General features: G+C 43.3%; 1 pseudogene; it reads right to left on the bottom strand.

Moving 5' to 3' along the window:
• Positions 1 to 12264: 12264 nt before the first annotated feature.
• On the bottom strand, positions 12265 to 13678 carry Gapdh-ps100 (Glyceraldehyde-3-phosphate dehydrogenase, pseudogene 100; annotated as a pseudogene).
• Positions 13679 to 22662: the final 8984 nt, after the last annotated feature.

Genomic DNA, 22662 nt, shown 5'->3' with positions numbered 1-22662 from the left:
TTTTAAGTTTTTACAATGCATACAATGTGCATATTTGCACAGAACATGAAGACGCATGTGTGTGGTGTGCGTGTTGTATGGGCATTCAATTACCAAGACTATAGTGCCCACGGAACATCTAACTCCTGAAGTCAAGAATTGTCAAATATTAGTGATTTCCTAGGTTAGGTTACTACTGAGTAAGTAAATGCACACACATTGAAAAAGAGAATTTCACAGAACAAGGTTTTTGGTGATACCATTATGGCTATATCTTCAGTAATTAAATACACATTTATTATTTTAAGCTTCTATAGTTAAGATGCACTTACTTTAATATCAAACAAAAATTGGCAAAGAAAAATATGTGTTGCATGCAAGTCCCCAAAGCCTAAAATACATAGTTTAATTACTCTGGCTTTTAAATTCATATTTCTAGTTAATAGATATTATATACAACAAACTTGTATATATAATAAAATACAAATATGTATATATCATAGAAATACATAAAATGAATACATAATAATCAAAATTTTAGTGCGGTCTAAAGATTTCAGTATTTGTTTTAAGAAATGATCACTTACAAAATAAAAATGCCTAGCATCCCATAGGAGAGACACTCCCCTCCCACACCTCTTCCCAAGATGGTTCCAGCAGAAGGTGGGAGGCAAGTTAACGTCCTCCAGTGGGAGTGGTAGGAATAACCTGGGTTCTTGGTCCTCCAGTTCTCAACTTCTCTTTCCAGGGCTTTATCCCTTATCTCCTGGGAGGCTTCTGGGCTGCAAAGCCTAACTGAGAGGGATATAACTGTCTGCACTCCCTCTGTGAAGATTAGCCCTCCCGCTGACTCCTCATGCTAACCCCTACAGTCTGCAGAGACCAGCCTGTCTGCAGATCTCCAGCCCTGGCCTGGGACTGTGCTGTTACCTCACCTTGCCAGGCGTCAATCTTATACTTTCTAATTCTGTACGTTTAGCATGTGAAGACTTGGGGCAGTATGGAACGCTAAGCCCTTGCAAACATGCTCAGCTGTCTTGATGTGTCAGAAGTCTCAATTGCTACCTTAAGTACCTTGACCAAAGTCACAACCTCAATCTCTTCTGTCTGTCTGTCTGTCTGTCTGTCTGTCTGTCTGTCTGTCTGTCTGTCTGCCTGTCTATCTGTGTCTCTCTGTGTCTGTCTGTGTCTGCCTCTGTGTGTGTGTGTGTGTCTCTCTCTGTATGTCTCTCTCTTTGTGTCTTCCTCTCCATGTTTCTCTGTCTTTACCTTTCTGTCTCTGTCTCTCTTTGTCTTTCTGTCTTTTTCTGTGTCTTTCTCCCTCTCCCTCTCCCTCTCCCTCTCCCTCTCCCTCTCCCTCTCCTTTTACTATTTTTCAGGGCAGAAAATAGCCAGCATTCTTTGCTACTTCCGCTATTTCAAACCACCAGGCAGGCAGGAACTTTGTAGTATTGGAGGAGGGGGTGGTGGTTTTCAATGGTTAATTTGATAAAGACAGAGAATCCTTGCTTAAAGTGATAATTTGTATCACTTTTCCTAAAGTCATCAAAATTAACTTTAAATATTTCTTTGGTCTATCCTCGCCATTGCTTCTATTAAAATTAGGTTTAACTGAACAATTGATGATGATAAAGAAAAACAAGTTTTTGGCTCATTTAAACTTGAATACATTAGAGAGTTACTTTAAAAAGAAAAAAGAAAAAAACAAAGTCATCAAAACCATGTATCTAACTAAAACAGAAGAGAGCAGGAAAGGGAGAGACACTTTAAACTGAGAACTGAAGGATTCTGGGGAAAAAAATCACAAAGTGGATTAAGAAAAACCAGGACAAAATATAGAGAGAACTCAAGATACAAATGCACTCATCTTGTGTATTTTTTCTTGCAAATGATAGGAGTCTCCCCATACAGAGGCCACCCTGAACAACACAAGGTCCCACACATCCACAAAAAACACCCAGGAGAGTAGTAAGTTAAACAACAAAAACACCAAATGTCCATGTTTCTTTTCTTCACAAACTTGTTTGAGAAAGAATCACTGGCTGCCAACAGGGTTCTGATCAGTGATAGATCAAAAGGCTTAAAAGAAAAAAGTCTTTATGAAAGATGTTTAATAATCATAAACTCCAGGGTTATAAAGATAGAATAGGACTAAAGGGGAAAGTTTGGAAATTATAGTTTTATCAAGTAAAAGAATCTTAGGTGCAGAAACAAGGGAGCCATGTTGAAACCAGAATTCAAGTCAGGTGACTGCTTTAATGGGGTGACTCTAGAGCATAGGAGGAGCTAGATGGCCAGCAAGGAGTCAACAGACAGAAAGGTGTAGATGCAAAAGATAATAAAATAAACCACTGTAGCAGATGGGGATTCATGTCCAAGCTGAGCAAGGATTAGACACTGGTCAGCTCTGGGGTTTGAAGAAAATGATGATTGTGTGGCCAAATGCAGACATGATGGGAAAGAAACAAACTTGTCCTATCTTGCTTTTAATACAGAATGATAGCAATTCATTTCCACACACAAGGACTTAAAGACCTGGGACTGGAGAAGTGGCTCAGTGGTTAAAGAGCACTGGCTGCTCTTCCAGAGGACCCAAGTTCAAATCCCAGCACCCACATTGGCAATTCACAGTTGTCTATAACTCCAGTTCTAGGGGAATCCCAACCCAGTTCTGGCCTCCATGGGCACTGCATGCACCTGTCTCACAAACAAGCAGGGAAAACATTCATACACTTAAAATAAATCAATAATTTTTAAAAATTACAGACTTAAATAATTTTAATTCAAAAATGTGCGATGACTCAGTATATTCAATGATATTAAGAAATGCAGTGGCATGTTTTTAACAAGCATCCTAATAGAATATAAGACGTATCTATTTTATTCAAAGCACAGGGGGAGTCAACAGGTAAAGGGTTGATTGAAAATAACTGGGTTTGCACAGGGAACCTCACACCGACATCACGCACACTGCTTCTTTTGCTGTGTAAGAACTTGTTTTCTATACATGATAGCTGAGTTGAACCCCGATGCTGGCTTATCGTTTGAGTAGGAATAACATAAATGGAATCATGGGCTTTCGTCTGACATGCTGCAGCTTTGGGACAGCCAGAGGAAGCATGACTTGATTAGCAATTGTCAGAGACAGCAGACTTTGTTAGTATCGCCATCCAGATACATAAAGGAAATCTTAGCTTATCGCATTTCCACTGAGATACAAGCCGCAGACCAGATCGCTTTAAAGTATTCAGTCTCGCCAATCTGCACCATCGTTGCTGTTATCTAATTCCAGAACACTTTTTAATCACTTCCAAAGGAAACTTCCAGACCCATTAGCAGCCACTCCCACTTCTGTTCCACAGACCCCGATAAACACTCATCTAACTTTCTGTCTCTGTGAATTTCCTGCTTTAGAGTCTTATACAAATGTAAACATAACTGTGTGACCCACCGAATTCCCCCTCTGAACTCCCATTCATCGTGGCAGCTATAAGAGTTGAGCCAGCAGTATTTAATTCGATTTGGTTTAATTTTATTTGAGCAATCAAATTTATCAGTTAGTGTTAACTCAGACTTTTGTGTTTAGGACTGGAAGTTTTGGTAAACACTAAGCTTTAAGTCACTCACATGCATGCTGTTTCTCTTCTTCCTCTTCAAGTTCAGCTACCCATAAGAGATACCTAAATGGTGGTATCATGATACAAGGGTGAGAGGTCATCTCTTCTAGCCTCTGCCGAGAAGTGGGTTGACAACTCTGCTCCCTGGATCAGTGCTCCTCAGGTACAACTGGTCCTGACTGGACTCTTGGCCAGTGATGATGTCTCATGTCTGAGCCCTATACTGCCTGCACCACCAAAATGGTGGCTATGTGCTCTAGTCAAGTCCATGCCTCTCCATGTCAGCCCTGCCACGTCATGTCCTGCCATGTCTCTGAGTCTGTATGCTCTGAAAGAGAGTCTTGGACATGTCTTGAGGTTTGCTCATTTCATTGGTTGTTTCTTATGATTGGTTTGCTTTGGTTTTTACCACTGCATCTGTTTTGATGTCTGGCATTCAGAATGCATTCAACAATGTCTTAATGAGTAAATAAATCCTTCAAAATGCTCAAATATTATCTCCTCTATGAACTATCTCCACCCTGTTTTAATTCAAGCAGGGATGGAACCTAAAGACAGGAGATGAGTGGAGGCAACGAAGGATGCTGCTCCCCGTACTTTGTTCGTTCTGGTTCCTTACAGAATCCATGGCCACCAGCCCAGGGATGGCACCACCCACAGTGGGGTGGACCCTCTCCCATTGATCGCTAATTGAGAAAATGCCTTACAGCTGGATCTCATGGAGGCATTTCCTCACCTGAGGCTCACTCCTGTGTGATGACGATAACTGGCGACAAGTTGACACACAGAGCCCACCAGAACAGTACTCTGTAAGTGTTCATGTCCCACATGCTCTAAGTCCCACTTCTCTTTCAATGCCCAAGACTTCCCTCAGATCCTCACCACATAATGATATGCTCAGCAATGTTCTGGGAATTGAACTTGTGTCCCTACGCTTACTTAGGAAGTACGATACCAACTGAGCCATCTGCCCACCCTACTGCTCCTAACTTTTCAAATGTTTTATTTACTATTATTGCTGTGTGTATAGAGTAGAGTTGTACACATACCACAGCATGTGTGGAAATCAGGGGGAAGTCTTTCGCTTTCACTTTTACGTAAGTTTTAGGGAAGAAACTCAGGTTGTAAGGCTTGCCTGGGAAGCGCTTTCCCCACTGAGCCATGTTGCTGGCCCTCTAGGTATTTTATATCATTGAAAGTTTGCTATTTTAAAATAATGATTCTCAAATTTTATTAAAATCATCATATGGCAAACATATGTAAAAATGAAAACTGAGTTCTGTCATCACCTCAGCTTTAGTTTCCTGTTTGTGGCTATTTATGTTGCTCCCAGAATTCTTCTTTCCCAGTTGCTTCATGAATAGTATGGGAGGGGGGAGGAGCAAGTATAAGAAAGGGATATATGACAGGAGTTTCTAAGGGAAGAAAAGCAAAGGAATTACAGAGAACCACACACGTGAAGTCACCTCTCGGCACTGAAAAGGCAGGTCAGGGCTTGTCACCATGAGTGTAGGCTTCACTTTGAAGGCAATGACAACTACCCTGATTCTTCAACTTCTAGTGACATAAATGGGTCTCATCAGTCTTGTAGGAGCGTATGCATGGCAGGTTGGTTCTGATGGCCACTGCTTACTTATAATTTCCAACTTACTTCACACCTAGAATCAATAGCCAATCTATGGACTTCCAGCTTGCTCAGGGAAACTTGATTTGGCACAAAGAACTCAATTTGGAGGCTCATATTTTATGTTGTAGGCTATGTTGAAAGAAATTATTGGGCTGACAAGATTCAGTGGGTAAAGGTGTTTGGTACCCAAACTGATAATGTAAATTTAGTCCCCAGGCCCTGCATAGGAGGACAGAATCTATGCCCAAACTCTCTCTCTCTCTCTCTCTCTCTCTCTCTCTCTCTCTCTCTCTCTCTAAATTATAACTAAATGTTTTTGTAATTACTAAAATTTTTAGTGTTCTTTCCCATCACACTTTCATGTTCCTCCGTCAAAGTTATTCAAGGGTTCTACACACAAAACATTTATTAAGAAGGCTTGCAGGGAAAAGTGAAAAGAGATGTGATTCAAACCAATCTCTTCTACTAAGAATCTTTACAGGACAGAAGTCTCTCAGGAGATGGAAGTCCTGTTGATAAAAAGTGATTAACAAGGGACCAAGTGCGTTGGTGCACGTCTGTTTCCCCAGGACTCAGAAGGTAGAGGCATGTGAGGTGAAGACAGAATCCAGGAGCTCAGTGGCCAGCCTAACCTAATGGCCAGCTTCCTGTTCAGTGAGAGAACTACTTCAAGGCAAGGAGGCAGACAGCAGTAAAGAGGTGAGACATTCTGTTCTGAATTTGGGGCCATCCTGGGCTACACAAGACCTTGCCCAACAAAAACAAACTAACAGGGGAAAGAAAGTTCTGGATCCTGGTTGGATATCCATTGGACCAACGGGGAATGTGACTTATGAACAATGGTTCTGAATCAAAATGGCTGGACTCAGAACACTGTTTACTCTGCCTTGTTATTTGTTGTAACTCAAGATATGAACAGTACCCACGTGCTAGGGCTTCATGAATACCGAATGAGTTGATATTCATCTAAACAGTGTTGCCACCCAGTTGATAGCCCCTGTTCCTCAGACACTTCAGCGAGGCATCATCAGAATATTCTAGTTTTGCACCACTGTGCCTACTGAAGACTAGACACTCATCCCACCCCTCTGGGCCTCTTTCTGGGACCCCTGAGTCTCCCCCAGGCAATGATTTATAATGTAATGAAATGAAGAACCCAAATGCTCACTGTCCCGGTCCATTGTGTGAAGCTATAACAGACTCTTAAAGGTAAGAATGACTTCTAAAGAACAGAGGTTTGTCTTCCATGGCTCTAGAGACTGGGAAGCCAAGATCAAGGGCAATATCTTGTGAGGCTATTCCCTCTGTGTTGTCCCTTGAGAGAAGGTAGGAGAGAGGAAAGGAGGAAAGAGAAGAGGGAACAGAGGACATGGGCTGTGAAGTTGTCCCTTTATCTGAAGCATGTCCCTGGGGATAACTAATGTACTCCTATGGTGGTGGCACTGATCCTTACCAAGTGCTAATCTTCCACAGGAAACTGAGTTCTAAGGTGCACTCAAGCGAACACATTCAGGCCACACCATCCACTCATACACTGGGGTGGAACAGAAAGACGCCGTCGACCTCTTTTCCTTGCAATACCATCATTACCAACCTGTTCCACAGCAAACAACAAAGGAATACAGCAGCTACAGTAGCACCAGCCTTTAATCTCAGCACTTCAGAGGCAAAAGCAGACAGATCTTTATAGGTTCATGGTCAGCTTGGATTACATAGTGAATCCTAGGCCAGCCAAGAGTACATAAATGAAACACTGTTTCAAATACAAAATAGAATAACTCTTCTAAACAAAAAGATAAGGATGGCGAATGTGACTGCACCTACCCTGGGTTGCCTGCATCAAGCCAAGACATCACAGCCTCTACCCCAAAGATCAGAGACTCTTGTCTGAAAACTGCACACAAATCAAGATGCAGTTTTGACTCCTATGCAGCCAGTTTCCTTAAGATGCAAAGGGGGCTGGGGAGAGGTTCTGCTCCTTTATAGTCAAGTTGTACAAGCATGGCTGACTTGTGGAAATAAATTTGTCACTGAGGGCATGAGGCAAACACCTTTTTGAATTCTAGCAAGCAATCTGTGGACCCATGATGCCAGCCAACATTCTCAAAGGCCTCATTGTGGGCCTTTGTGCTCCAGGCTGCTAATTGCTGGCCTCCTTCCACCCCTTCCCTGCAAGCACAGCACCATATTTGTCCCTCAGCTGCCAGGATTTGTTAGGAGCCTATAAACAGAGAAGAGTCTTTCTTAGCAACCACTTTGAAAGAGTACAGCTCCACTCCTTCCCCCCTTCCTGCGCCCCCAGAGAAAAGCCTGAGATGGAGCAACGGGTGGGGGGACCCGAAGTGACTTGTGAAAGTCAAAATGGCAGTTAGATGGGTAAACTTCCAACACTGTTGGCTGCCTTTGTCTTGAGGGGTTTAAAAACAAAAGTAAATAGGACCCTCTCAGAAGCCATCTGCGAACAGATTAAGAGGAGACTAGAAATGACCTCACCACCGTTTGCAGACGTCTGGTCACATGGATATCTGCAAGATAACCAAGAATAATCCAGTTATGTTATTCAACTTTATCTCCTCAGAGAACATGCCAGGCTCTGTGCCTTGCTATTTTTAGTCTTGAGCGTCAGGGGGAAGCATCATCGTCAAGAGACTGTGAAGATTGTGCGTTTGGAATAATAGGTAAAGCTCTGAGGAGTGGAAATTACACTCACCCGAAGAGCAGCCAGAGCCCAGAGCAGGATGGGAAGAAGGGAGAGCCAGGAAGTTACAGCCACAGGCAAGGTTTTGATGGATGTTACATTTCAGATGGAGAACTGCAGGAAACTCAGCACATTTATAAAGAGCGCATGAACCTGACCTTAGCGGAGAACTCGGCCGAGGATGCGTGGGGGTGCTCATGGCTAGCTAATCTTTTTGGAAGTTGAAAGGTTTCTGCACTTAAATCAGCTCCCTCTTGCCAGCCTGAGAACCACTAGTTGAGAAAACAGGACGGGTAGGCATGGAAACCTCGGGAATCTTGGTAACAAAACTTACTACAGGGATTGCTAGAGAAAAAAAAATGTGGAGCATCTTCAAGAAGGAAGGCTCAGTTTGGCGCCGTTCTGGGAGGCCGGATAGGCTGGAAGCTGAATGGAAGTGGGCTAAGCTTTCATGGTTGAGTGGAAATAGTTAACCTTCTGTGAGCCATCATCTTTCTCCTTCTGGTTGCCTGACTGCAAACACAGAGGCTACCAAAAATCAGAAAAGTAGGGACATTGGGAAGGGCTTTTCCATCCTCTTTCCCTATTATGTCATTGAAGGCATGACAAGGAATGTTCATTTCTGGAAGTTACTGAATGTTTAAGCATATGAAAGAATTGAGAACAGAAAGAATAATTATGTAATGGCCCCAACTCTCATCACAGTGCTCTTCTTGTTTGCCTGTTTGTTAAGTGTATGTTACAGGCAAGGAGGTAACTAACTAAGTTCCAGGGCAACTGAAGTCAGGAAACAGTACAGCCAGGCTTCTGCCCTCAGACTAACCCCCTCTTCTCCAGCCTCCTTCCCACACAAGCTGCGCTTTAGCTAAGAGTGCTCAGAGGTCGGGTGCCAAGGCTCCAGGCATCACAAAGTACTCCTATGGTGCTGGAACTCACCGCAAACTGCCAGACAATAGCATGTAGAGGCATTAGCCTCAACTGATAGAAATTAGAGAATTACTTGGGCTCACAGTTTCATGTGTTCTAGCCCATAATAAATTGATCCATTCTTTTAGACCCTGACAGGAGGCATAGCACAGAAGCACCTGGGGATCCATCCCATATGCAGACACCAAACCCAGACACTATTGCAGATGCTAAGACGTGCTTGCTGACAGGAGCCTGATATGGCTGTCCCCTGAGAGGCTCTGCCAGAGCCTGACAAATACAGGGGCGGATGCTTGCAGTCAACCATTGGACAGAGAATGGGGTCCTCAATGGAGGAGGTAGAGAAAGGACTGAAGGAGCTGAAGGAGTTTGCAACCCATAAGAACAACAATATCAACCAATCAGACCTCCCAGAGCTCCCAGGGACTAAAACACCAACGAAAGAGTACACATGGAGGGACCCATGGCTCCAGCTGCATATGTAACAGAGGATGGCCTTGTCAGCCATCAATGGGAGGAGAGACCCTTGGTCCTGTGAAGGCTAAATGCCCTCACATCTAATGTAGGGAAATGCCAGGGTGGGGAGGCTGGAGTGGGCAGGTGGGTGGAGAAGCACCCTCATAGAAGCAGGGGGAGGGAGGAAGGGATGGGGATTTCCAGAGGGGAAATCGGGAAAGGGGATAACATTTGAAATGTAAATAAGTAAAACACCCAATTAAAAAAAGTATGGGGCAGAACAAAAGCAGTTACCTTATGGCCAAGACAGGAAGGAATGGAGAAAGAGATGGCCTCTAGCTCCTTGAAGAGGATACCATGACAACCAGAATATTTTCTCCCAGGCCCAACCTCTCTTTTAATATAACCTTATTTATTAACTTCGAGGATTTAACACAACATATTTAAATTATACTCACCTCTTACTTTTCCCAGATCCCCCTCACCTCTCCACCAACTCCCCAATGTTTAGTCCTTTTAACAACCCATGGAGTCTAACTTCTGCTGCCATTACAGTCCTGAGGGTGAGGCCATGCGCTGGAGCATGGTCTGCCCAACAGAGGCCCCACATTTAAATCAAACTGATTCTCTTCCAGAAGTCAGCAATTGTCTATAGATTCTCATTTATGAATGGAGATCTGTTAGTACTGCTGTGATGATAACCAAAAGTACCGAGGGGAGCATAGGGTTTAATTGGCTTAAATATCCTGAATCATGGTTTATTGAGGGAAACAAGGCAGAAACTCAAACAGAGCAGGAACCTGAAGGTAGGAGCTGACGCAGACAATATGGAGGAACAATGCTCACTGACTTGCCCAACCTTGTTCATTATAGAACCCAGGTTCACCAGCCCAGGAGGATAGCACCCACAATGCCCCATTACATCAATCACTGATTAAGAAAATTCCCTATAGCAGTGATTCCCAACCCTCATAATGCTGGGCCCTTTAATATATTTCCTCATGTTTTGGTGAACTCCAACCATAATATTAATTTTATTGCTACTTGAAAACTGTAATTCTGCTACTGTTATGAACTATATTATAAATACTGTCTTTTTCTGATGGTCCTAGGTGACCCCTGTGAAAGGGTCATCTGAAGTGAAAGGGTCATTCACATGAACGACCATTTGACCCCCAAAGGGGTCAGGACCCACAGGTTTAGAACCACTGCTCTAGGCTTGTTTATAGTTGGATCTTATGCAGGCTTTTATCTCAATTGTGATTCCCTCGGATGACAATGATCTGTGTCAAGTTAACATAAAACTAGTCAGCACAAGTGATCCCTTGTCAACTTGAGGTGTAACCCTGTTACGCCACAGCCTTTCCTTTCTTGCTCATCACCAAGATCACATACTAATATCGAGATCACAACATAGATCATTCCAACTTTTAAAAGTCCCCACTGTCTTTAAAAATTCAAACACTTGAAAGGTCAATGTTTCTTAACTATTGACCCCTATAAAATCAAAATAAGTGAAATACTTTCTTATTCCAAGAGAAAAGAACCAGGGCATAGTTACAATCAAATCAAAGTAAAACCGAATTCCAACAGTGTAAAATAACTCAGTGTTCAATGTCTGATGCTCACTTACAATCTATGACCTCCAACAGCCTGGGTCACTTATTCCCCCAGCAATATACGCAGATTGTCTCCTAGGCTCGGGCCAGCTCCAATCCTCCCATGATATTAGCATCTCCAAAATGTTGGGGTCTTCCCGTGACCCCTTCACCCCCTCAAAGCCAGTACCACTTGGGTAACTTACACTACCAAGTTCAGCTGCTTGCACAAGGTTCAGCCATTTCTGGACCCTAGGTTCTGTGTTCTGACTCCAAGGAAACCCCTTTCAGAAGATTTCACCCCAGTGATACTGGTCTCCTCTTAGTGACCACCAATTTCTCAGCTCCAGCTGGCCGTCAATTGTTCCAGCAAAGCAACAGTTTTACTTCAGTGGTACTGGTCTCTTGTTAAGAGCAACTGATTCTCCCACCCCAGCTAACCAGAACCAGAGATTCTTAACTCAAAACATCAAATGTTCTTGATGGAGTCTTTGCTTCCCCCTGACTTTTTACAAGCCAGGACACTCCTCGTCTCCACTGTTTTTAGCTTTATCCTCTAATCTTCTAAGCTCTTATAACAGGTCACCAAGGTTGGGAAACTTCAAAGTCTTCTTGACCCCAAAGTTCCACAGTCTTTCCACGTTCCTCCTCAAAACACAAGGTCAGGTCTGTCACAGCAATAATCCATGATCCTGGTACCCATTTCTGTCTTAGTTAAGGTTCTTATTGCTATGATGAAACACTATGACCAAAAGCAACTTCAGGAGGAAAACGGTTTAATTTGCTTACTATCCTAAATCAGTCCATTGAGGGAAGCCAAGGCAGAAACTCGATCAGGGCAGGAACATGGAGGCAGGAGATGATGCAGAGACCAAGAAAGAATGCTGCTTATTGGCTTGCTCAGCCTTGTTTCTTACAGAACCCAGAATCACCAGCCCAGCATGGTACCACCCACAACAGCCTGGGCCCTCCAATAGCAATTCTTGAAAAAAGAAAATGCCCTACAGGCTTGCCTACAAGCTGGGTCTTATGAGCCACTTCCTCAAGTGAGGTTCACTCCTCTCACATGACTGTAGTGTGTGTCAAGCTGACATTAAACAGCACAGGGTTCATAAACCTTCCCCACCTGTACGATGGAGTGCTGACTGGCTTGATCCTGTGCAAGTCTTGTAGAGGCAACTCCAGATGTGAGTTCATGAGTAGCGTGGTTCTATTGCAGTCAGAAGATATTGGACACTCAGTTATTCTCTGCATGTTGACCAGTTGTGAGTTTCTATGTTAACCACTGCACAAAGAATCTGTTCTGATGAGGTCTGGGAACTGCACTAACTTTTAGGTAGAGAGGAGTTTAGAGAGCTGTTGATCCTGTGTCCACAGAGTAGAATAACTGTAGTATGTTCACCCCGGTGGTTCTACCTCAAAGAGTCCACTATCTTACAAGGATATCAAGCTAGGAATCAAGACTTTACCACATTCATGGGCCTTAGGGGACATTTATGATACAAACTATAATAGTTAATGTATTCTGCTTTTTTTTTTTGAGGGTGCAGCGAACTTTATTGATGGTATTCAAGAGAGAAGGGAGGGCTCCCTAGGCCCCTCCTGTTATTATGGGGTCTGGGATGGAATTGTGAGGGAGATGCTCAGTGTTGGGGGCTGAGTTGGGATGGGGACTCCTCAGCAACTGAGGGCCTCTCTCTTGCTCTCAGTATCGTTGCTAGGCTGGGTGGTCCAGGGTTTCTTACTCCTTGGAGGCCATGTAGGCCATGAGGTCCACCACCCTGTTGCTGTAGCCATATTCATTGTCGTACCAGGAAATGAGCTTTACAAAGTTGTCATTGAGAGCAATGCCAGCCCCAGCATCAAAGGTGGAAGAGTGGGAGCTGCTGTTGAAGTCGCAGGAGACAACCTGGTCCTCAGTGTAGCCCAGGATGCCCTTTAGTGGGCCCTCGGAAGCCTGCTTCACCACCTTCTTGATGTCATCATACTTGGCAGGTTTCTCCAGGCGGCATGTCAGATCCATAATGGATACATTGGGGGTAGGAACACAGAAGGCCATGCCAGTGAGCTTCCTGTTCAGCTCTGGGATGACCTTGCCCACAGCCTTGGCAGCACCAGTGGATGCAGGGATGGTGTTCTGGGCTGCCCCACGGCCATCACGCCACAGTTTTCCAGAGGGGCCATCCACAGTCTTCTGAGTGGCAGTGATGGCATGGACTATGGTCATGAGCCCTTCCACGATGCCAAAGTTATCATGGATGACCTTGGCCAGGGGGGCTAAGCAGTTGGTGGTGCAGGATGTATTGCTGACAATCTTGAGGGAGTTGTCATATTTCTCGTGGTTCACACCCATCACAAACATGGGCGCATCAGCGGAAGGGGCAGAGATGATGACCCTTTTGGCCCCACCCTTCAGGTGAGCCCCAGCCTTCTCCATGGTGGTGAAGACGCCAGTAGACTCCATGACATACTCAGCACCAGCGTCGCCCCATTTGATGTTAGCAGGATCTCGCTCCTGGAAGATAGTGATGGCCTTCCCGCTGATGACCAGCTTCCCATTCTCAGCCTTCACTGTACCCTTGAACTTGCCGTGGGTAGAGTCATACTAGAACATGTAGACCATGTAGTTGAGGTCAATGAAGGGGTCGTTGATGGCAACAATGTCCACTTTGTCAGAAGAGAAGGCAGCTCTGGTAACCAGGCGCCCAGTACGGCCAAATCCGTTCACACCGACCTTCACCATCTTGTCTATGAGACGAGGCTGGCACTGCACGAGAAGATGTGGCTGTCTCTGGAACAGGGAGGAGCAGAGCACCTATATTCTGCTTTTAACTACAAAAGTAAGAGACTATTTGAAAAGGAGAGGTTTTCTTTATATTGTTTTTGCGGTTTTAGAAAGTGTTTTTCCTTGGTCTTAGTCTTAAATCTCTCTCTCTCTCTCTCTCTCTCTCTCTCTCTCTCTCTCTCTCTCTGTGTGTGTGTGTGTGTGTGTGTGTCTGTCTGTCTCTCTGATTCTGTCTCCCTGTCTGCCTCTCTGTCTGTGTCTGTCTGTATGTCTATCTGTGTGTCTCTGACTCTCTTTGTCTCTTTCTTTCTCTCTCTTCCCCACTCCTTGCTTGCATATGTATCTTCCATTGTAGCCCACAGATTTTTCAACACCCATCTACACTGAACTCAGGGTTTTACCAAAGCACTTGCTGTGGCCAGATGGACTGTCAGCATCCACTCCACTCATTCCTTCCTTCTCCTCTGATCTATTTGATTGTTATTGACTAGTAGAGACAATAACGAGCAGCCACAGGGCCTAGAGGCAAAACAGAAAATTATTCACATCTGCTGGTACTTCTCACAGCTCTTGGCCTCCTGTAAGACCTCTGTTAACATGGCCAGAGTGATGGAGAAGGCGGAAGACCTGGAGCAAAGCCTCCTAGAGTTTAGCTTCAAATACACTCTGCATCCAGCCTTGGAAATCTGTAGGTGTGGCTATGGTTTGAAGATGGTGGTGTGGTTACATCACTAGCACCATTGTGAAATAACATTGTATCTAGTTCCCCAACCCATACATAATTTTTAATATTTTCCCTCTTTATCCCTCCCTAGTTGTAGCTCCAATATTATTTTCTGATTAGAATCCTAAAGATCATGCCATTGGCAACCACTATTACCATGAGTTATAAGGTCCTGAGGGAACTTAGGGAATATGGCTTCCCCTCCTAGTATTTGATTTAATTTAGCATAAAGACGAAAAGGGAGATGACAGATTCAAAACCCACCAAAAGCTAACAATTTTCCAAGGTAATTTATAATCTATGTGATCAATATACATTTACAACAATCATTCTACATGAATTTATACCTTAAAATGATGTACAGTTACAATGCCAAATGTTATGTAAGATGTTACCATGAACCCCACCATTTTGTTCACTAAATTAAGATACGAGAGAGAGAGAGAGAGAGAGAGAGAGAGAGAGAGAGAGAGAGAGAAAAGAAAAAAGAAAAAAAGGAAGGGATGGGAATGCTAAACGTTGGTAGAGATATGGAGCCACCAGAACTCAAACGCTGTTGAACTTAAATGCTGAAACAACCCTGGGACGCTATGTGGCAGTCACCGTCCAAGAGAACGTATGAGACACTGGCCTAAAGACATGAAGATAAGAGTCCCCCAGAGTCATACACCAGTGCTAGCAGCCACGTAATTTAGGATAAGTCTATAAGCAAACCAAACGCTCACCAGCAGGTCTGGATAAACAAGTATTGGCGTGTTCCTATGACAGACAGTTACTTCGCAAACATGGAGAAAAGGCTGTGGGAGAGCAGGGATGGCTGCTACCTTCATCGCACAGGTGAACCTTCAAACCATTGTATTTTCTAAAGTATTTCATTGTTGTGACCAAGTACCTGACCAAAAAAGAAAAAGAAACGTAAGAGAGAAAAGGCTTATATTGGCTCCTGATTTAGGAGGTACGCTCTGTGCTGTTAGAGTGTGGGAGTAGCTCACTGCTCTGGCAAAAGATTTGCATGGTGGCTAGCTACATCCTGCTGGGAATCAGGAAGCAGAGAGAGGTGAACACCAGAGTTCTTTGGGCTTTTTCCTCTTCTCCCCTTTTATTCAGCCTGAGCCCCATGATTCTGCGAGCTCATGGAAGGCCGCTCCCCATATCCAGGGTGGGTATTTTTAGTTACACTGCTCTGGAAACACCTTACTGACTCTTCTGCAAGTGCGTGTTCTAGGTGATTCCAAATCCAGTCACACTGGCAATGAAGACTAGCCATCCAGACCATTATGGCATTCCCGCGATGAGAGAAGCCAGACCCAAAAAACTCTGCAGGAGGCTATCTAGTTAAAATTCCGGAAAATGCAAATCAAGTCAATGGTGACAGAAAGCAGATCAGCCAGTGCCTGAGGCTAGAGAGAGGAGGAGGGAACTTCAAAAGGACAGAAGGAAATGTTCTGGGACAATGAAAGCGTTCTACATCTTAATCTGAGCAGTGACTTCATGGGTCTGTGTTAAGGAGAAGGCACAGTTCATTGTGCCCTGCGGATAAATTGAATAGCACTCTTTCAGTGGACTTTTGACTGTATATAAACTTCTCCCCAATAAAACTGAATACAAAATTATCTGTTCAGTTTTAAGTGAGTTTTTGTATTTGGGCAACATTCTTTTCATTGTGAGAGGATTCATTTTCTGTAGAATCTCTTTACATCTCAAACATTTTAAATATGGTTTATTTCCCTTGCATGAGTCAAACAAAGGGTCTTGACAGTCCTTCACCATTACAGTTATCTGCAAATCAGAGGATCCCCAACGATAGCCCTGTTTGCCACAGCATTGGATATTACATATCCATCATTAATATTCTTGCCTGTTAATCTGCACTGACCAACTTCTATTCTTGCTTCAAATGCTCTTCCTTAATCAGCTAATGTAGTGCCCACTGAGAAGCTTCTGCTTTAGGAAGCTTATGTGTCAGTTTCAAAGGTGCAGACAGGACCACTATTTTATGTTTGCTGGAGGTTTTCCATCCCAGAGCTGCTTGGCAATGGTCTGGTTCAACTCCTCTGACCACGGAATAGTTCGTTTCCAGCCTCTGAGGAGCAGGCTCTGGCAAACACTCCCTGTTGATGCAGGGGAGAGGTGTGGTCAACTGGGAAGATTCCGGACCAGAATGGGTTCTGTCTCAGAGACAAAAGGCAGACACATTGAACACTGTATTCAGTGTTTAGGATCCACAAACTTGAATTAGATTCTCAGAGCAACATGCTGGTGCCTAGGGAGACAATGATTAAAGGTTCTAGGAATGTGTCACTCCACCCTGGAGTCGGGAATGAGATAGAACTCAGTTATCAACGTGGTGCTTCAGAGTGGAACTCTCCAGAATGACACTCTATATTAACAAGGTCTCATGAGTGTTACAGAAGTGTTTGACCCAGAAAGAGAAACAAATAGAATCCAATTAGAAGACAGTAGAAATAATTGTCAATAAGTCAATGGCATCATATATGATACTCAATCCTTGGCATATGGATCTAGTTCTAATCTTTCATCGTTCTCCCACTGGGATGTGGCAGGATTCTGAGTCCTGCACACTGTGGGGGAAAGACATAGATCTCACCATCATCAGCATATCTATGTGCGTTTTACTGACCGAAGTTCCCGAGTACTGCCTTACACCCATGCTTTCTTTTACAAGGATGAGCATACCAAGAAGCAGAGGACACAGAAGAAAAGAGATTAGGGTCTGAGCCTTTTTGCTGGAAAATGGATGGTATCGAATATACTTGATGGAATCAGATAGTCATGTGTGAGACTTAAGGACGCAGAACAACAGACATGATGGGAAGGGGATCTAGAGTGTAGAGGGAAACACCACAGTAGGTCCTAGGCAGAATATAAAGTCCTGGCCCTGTAGTCATTGTGTACCCATGGCTCACACATCATTGCCCCAAATACTTTGTCATACCAAAAGTATCAAAGATAATGGCTCCATACAAGAATGAAAAGGATTTGTCTCCAAGAACTATGACCACCAAGAGACGCTTGGACCTCAGAAGGTTGTGTTGTGGGGTATTCTTGGTTGAACGTGAACATGAGAGTTCTCTTTGGCCATCTCAGAAAGGCCAAGATGCTGAGACCTAGGAAACCTGCCTAGTCCACCTTCATAAGACCATAGTGTTGACTTCAGCTCAAGAGCTTCCTTTTCCCAAAGAATGCTAAGCACCTACCGGCTAGGTTTTCACCATCACCAACACATGCCCCTATAGAACGGAAGCAGGAGAGCCCTCGTCCCTTATAGGTGGTTGCTTTCAGGTTGAAAAAAAGAGATAAAGACAGTGCTGAACTGTGGTGAGAAAAAGTGCCAAAGGCTTAGACTCAGGCCCTGCGTGAAAACAACATTAGAAAGCTTACAACTACCCTTTCCACACACCAGCCAATTACAGAGGCCTGCAGATTTCTCTGCCCTTTGCCTACAACAGAATGCTAATGTCATCAGGAAAGGAGGGTCAGTAAGGAGAACCTTGATCAGGGCCGAGCAACATCTGTTTCTTTGCTTACCATCATTATTAGCTTTTCTAAGTGAAATTTTAAATATAAAAGATCACTTTTCGACACAGTATCCTTGAAGTTAATGATTTTACTCTTGACTCATTCCCAAGTACAATCTGTGCTGAGTTGGTCAAGTTGAGGGAGATAGAGCGGAGGAATGCGTGTCCTTTCCAGTTTGGAAAAGAATGTGTCCTTTGAATGCATTATTCTTCCTTATCGTGTTTGCTCAATTCAGGGACTTTTGCTTGGGAACCACAAAATAGGCTTGAATAAATCAGAAAGGAAATTGGATTCCACCTATCAGTGGGCTCTAACAGAACCATATTTGGATGCCTTGGAGTTACACAGTGTCTTCACTTATAATTAACGTTGTTTATGATGCCTAGTTGAAACAGTATTTGTTAAACTTTCTGTTTCCTGACCAGTAATTCATCATCCAGCTTCCAGACACGCTGAAAATTACATAGTCAGCCAGAGAGAGAGAGAGACAGAGAGAGAGAGAGAGAGAGAGAGAGAGAGAGAGAGAGAGAGGGAAGGAAGGAAGAAAAGAAGGAAGGAATGAATTGAAAAAAATATTTTTATTTGCCTAATTTTAAAATACAATATATAATAGACATAACATCTTTCATCTAAATAAAAGACGACTTGATTTTTAGCATTCCATCTTCTTTTTTAAAAATGTTTAACTTTCAAGCAACAATAGTTTTTGGCCCTGTCACTATTCTTTTGCTCAAAGCAAAATTCAATGCTAATATTTAAATCAGAAATAATTAAAAGGAAATTGTCATAGTGTGCTTTGACATTCTTCACAAAATATGGTACCCGAGGGCACAGTGATGATAATGAACACATTGCTCAGGGAGGACTGGGTAACAGCTCTACACATCCTTCATGGGACGTGACTGACACGGATCCTACACGTTCTTCATGAGAACAGCCGAGAAGCATGTGTGTACATGCGCACAAATGGGTTAGTATGTATGCACAGAGCTTAGAAATGTGATGAGCCCTCAGGAAACATTAACATCTGAAGTTCAACTCAGTTTATTGACTTTCCAGTAGACACTGGGCCATGCACAGAATATTACAGATAAAAAAAAAAACAAGAAAGGAAGTTTTTAATCAGAAACTTTATTGAGTATGTATGATTAACTGCGATAAGTGAAGTATGTGGGGAGGGAGGAATGTAAGGTCTCTGAGACAAAGAGATGTAGCAGGGATTCCGAGCAATGACTAATCTCATGCTCTGTACTTGCTATCAATAAGGAAGCCTGGAGGAACCATGTAGGATAAAAGAATTATACATAAAGACCAAAAACAACATGTTAGGTGCCACAGACAACGATCAACTAACTAGATATATGTGCCTAGACAACAGAGACATTTTTGTCACATTAGACAAGTGACAACCAAAAAATGGAAATAATTTCTCTTGGCAGGTAAGAGCTTATTTGCCAATAATGGTGGAAAACTGGTAAAATACAGATTCTGTGCCATCAAAAATATCATAGGTGACATTGTGACACTACATAGTCATCTGCAAGTGCAGTGGGCAGCATTCATAGCTATCCTCGGATGCTGGACGTGGAAGCCCGGGGCCTGGGGTTGGGCATGATCGCACAGAGCAGTGGTTCCCACCTTTCTAATGCTGTGACCTCCTAGAACAGTTCCTCTCGCTGTGGCGGCTCCAACCATAAACCTGTTTCCTTTGCTACTTCTAATAATTTTACTAGTTATGAATTGTACTGTAAATATGCAAGACATCTGATAGGGGACCCGTGTGAAAGGGTCGTCCTTCTCCCAAAGGGGTAGCATGGCTCGCAGGTTGAAAAAATAACCAAGAAGATAGGCTCTGGGAAGGTAACATAGGTTGAGGACGCGTCTGTATTTACGACATCAGCCAATTCTGCTGTGTAAGCAACGGGTCCTTTCCAAGCCAACAATGCCCTCATCTACAGCACGTTTGAGCTTAGCTGTGTCTTCAAGGCCTCTTTCTGCTGCCCTCATGCTCAGTGATCCCTATGTTCCAATCCTCACCCAGCTCTCATTGTGTGGGAATTGAAAGAGGTTTTTTATAAGCCTGTTCATCACTTCCATATGTTGAGGGACACTTATTTTCTTCAAGATGTTTTAGTACTCCCTGCACTCCAGGCAAAATGAATCCTTCTGCTTAAATTGATCTTTGTTACCAGCCTACTTTCCACAGACCACATTATTAAATTGTAAAAAGTCTGTCTTCTCCCTCCCCCCACCCTCTCTCTGCATGTATGTATGTGTGTGTCCCTCTATCTATATTTTTGTATGTTTCTATCTCCCTCTCTGTGACTCTCTCTTCTCTGTCTCTTTCTCTGTGTCTCTCCCCTTTCCTCTCCCTCTCTTTCTCTAAAGATAACCATTATCCTTGTTCATTTATAACATCTAGTCCAAAGCCTAACACCTAATCATCTGACTCCTAATTGAGGGAAGGACACACTGCAGAGACCCTTGCAACACATTTAAGCACCTCTGCCCCAAAAGTCCCCTCAACCTGTCCAACATTTCTTCCAATGCTCCTAACAAGAAAATGTCACAATAGACCACTCAGTACTCCGCTCCCTCCTAGTGTTCACCCCAACTTTAAGTTACCACTGCCTCGTCTTCCCCTTCAACCTACACTGCTGAATTCAAATCAATTCTTCTCTAGCAAGAGAAGCCAATGTTTTGTTTCTGATATGAAAAGTATTCAGGGAGCCCTTTCTAGACATTTGCATTGCTATTTTTTCAGAATTGCTTTAGCCGAGTTTCAGAACCTCAGCTTGCCCTTGAATTACCCTCTGTTGTTTCATAAAGTGTATCCCGGTTCTCAAAGGCAGGAAATAAACATATTAGACAATTAAATAAGATGCCGATGGGTTCACTTTGACAGGTCAATGGCAGTTCGAGATAGGCGATATTATTCAAAATACTCCTAGTAACAATACTGTATCTTACCAGTATCCGTATACGTGGACATGGAAATTTGTGAGGAACTGACCTGGGTCTGACCTTTGCCCTGTGTAAATGTGTCCCAGTGACATGATGCCACATCTGACTCTCCTGACTGCATGACTACTGTGATTGGGATTTCTGAAATTAAAGATCCTTTTTCAAATAGCATTTTAGCTTTAGTTTATCTTTGTGTGTTTTGTCTGCATGTATGTCTGGGCACCATTTGTGTGCCTAGTGCCCCAGGAGATGAGAAGAGGGTGTTGGAGCCCCTGAAATTAGCGTTACGGACAGTTATGGACTGCCCTGAGGGTGCTGGGATTTAAGACAAGCACTCTGGAAGAGGAGCCACTGTTCTGACCCCCTGGGCCAGGCCCCTGTGAAAGCAGTAATTTCTATCCCTTGAGATGTCTCATACATTTATAGAATGAACACTGGCCGTGTCCATCCAGCACGTTCCTCCAACTCACCCTCCTCCTTCCCGCTCTCTCTCCCTCCCAACCTCAATTTTTTGTCTTTATTATCAGTAATTCCTGAGCCCAATAAATGCAGACCACATGCACATGGGTATGTGCGGTCCACAAGGACATGAGCAACCTACCATCAATCACACCCCTGCAGGAGAGTAACTCTCCCTCAACAGGCATCAACTGCCAATAACCTCTCAGATAGAGGTGAGGCCTCAGGGGTCCCTAGCCCATCCTTGCTGGAATTTGTTGTTTTTGAGACAGCATCTCTCTATGTTAACCTGCTGGCATAGAACTCTACATGTAGACCAAACTGGCCTTGAACTCACAGACATTCCCCTGCCTCTGCTTCCAGAGTGCTGGAACTAAAGGCATGTGCCACCACACACAGCCCCTGCTTGGATTTGACAGGTCTGGTCTTACAGCACAGAATTTCTTAAGTGTTTTCTACTCGTGAGCCCTGTTCACCCAAGACATTGCTATAAATCCTGGGTGTGTAAATGTTTTGAATAGGCATACAATTCACTTAGTGATAATAAATCATGAGCCCACTTATTTAAAAACAATTATTTGATATCTGTATGCTTTTACTATTTTTAAATAAAACAATTTTTCATACTAATCAGATGTATGTGCTTAATCATTTTTACATAAAAATTGAAATGTTGGCTGGGTATTTAATGCTGCGGGGCATAGAGTCTCCGACATTTCTAAGCATTGAATGTTATTTGGGTGTTATAATTCTCCATGCTGAGAAAATCACCTCACATAAATATGTAGTATCAAATAATAAAAGTGTTTCAGTGTCCATGTCAGAAATTGATGGGAACTCTGTGTTGATCTCAAACAAAAATTCACTTAATGATTTAATGACCTTTTATGAAACTCAACTCAGCAACTCAAATGGCAATTATTAAAATCAGGCACTCTAACACAGTATGACCCAAGAATATATAGATGTGATACTTACACTCTGAGGAATGATGGGTAAAGAAAATTAAAATTATTTGCTTCCTATAATCAAACCATTATGATCCTATAAAAGTGGGAAACTTTGCATACACAGTAAAAGCAGTCGATTCATAAAATATGCTAGACTCAGATCTGAGACTAGATGTTTCAGATAGCAATGACTGGTGTAACATCATATATGGTACAAAGTGTGTGTGTTGTGTGTTCAGAGCCAAGGCTGCAGTGAGGTCACATGGTTTAACATAGTTGGGCACCCCCAGGACCTCCTCGTATCCATGCCTTTGATTTAGAATTAATTTGTGACCGCT

Source organism: Rattus norvegicus, chromosome 16, assembly GCF_036323735.1.
Source record: "Rattus norvegicus strain BN/NHsdMcwi chromosome 16, GRCr8, whole genome shotgun sequence".
NCBI classification, from domain to species: Eukaryota; Metazoa; Chordata; class Mammalia; order Rodentia; family Muridae; genus Rattus; species Rattus norvegicus.
Note: the sequence above shows the minus strand (reverse complement) of the source record. Positions and strands in the feature narration are given on the sequence as shown.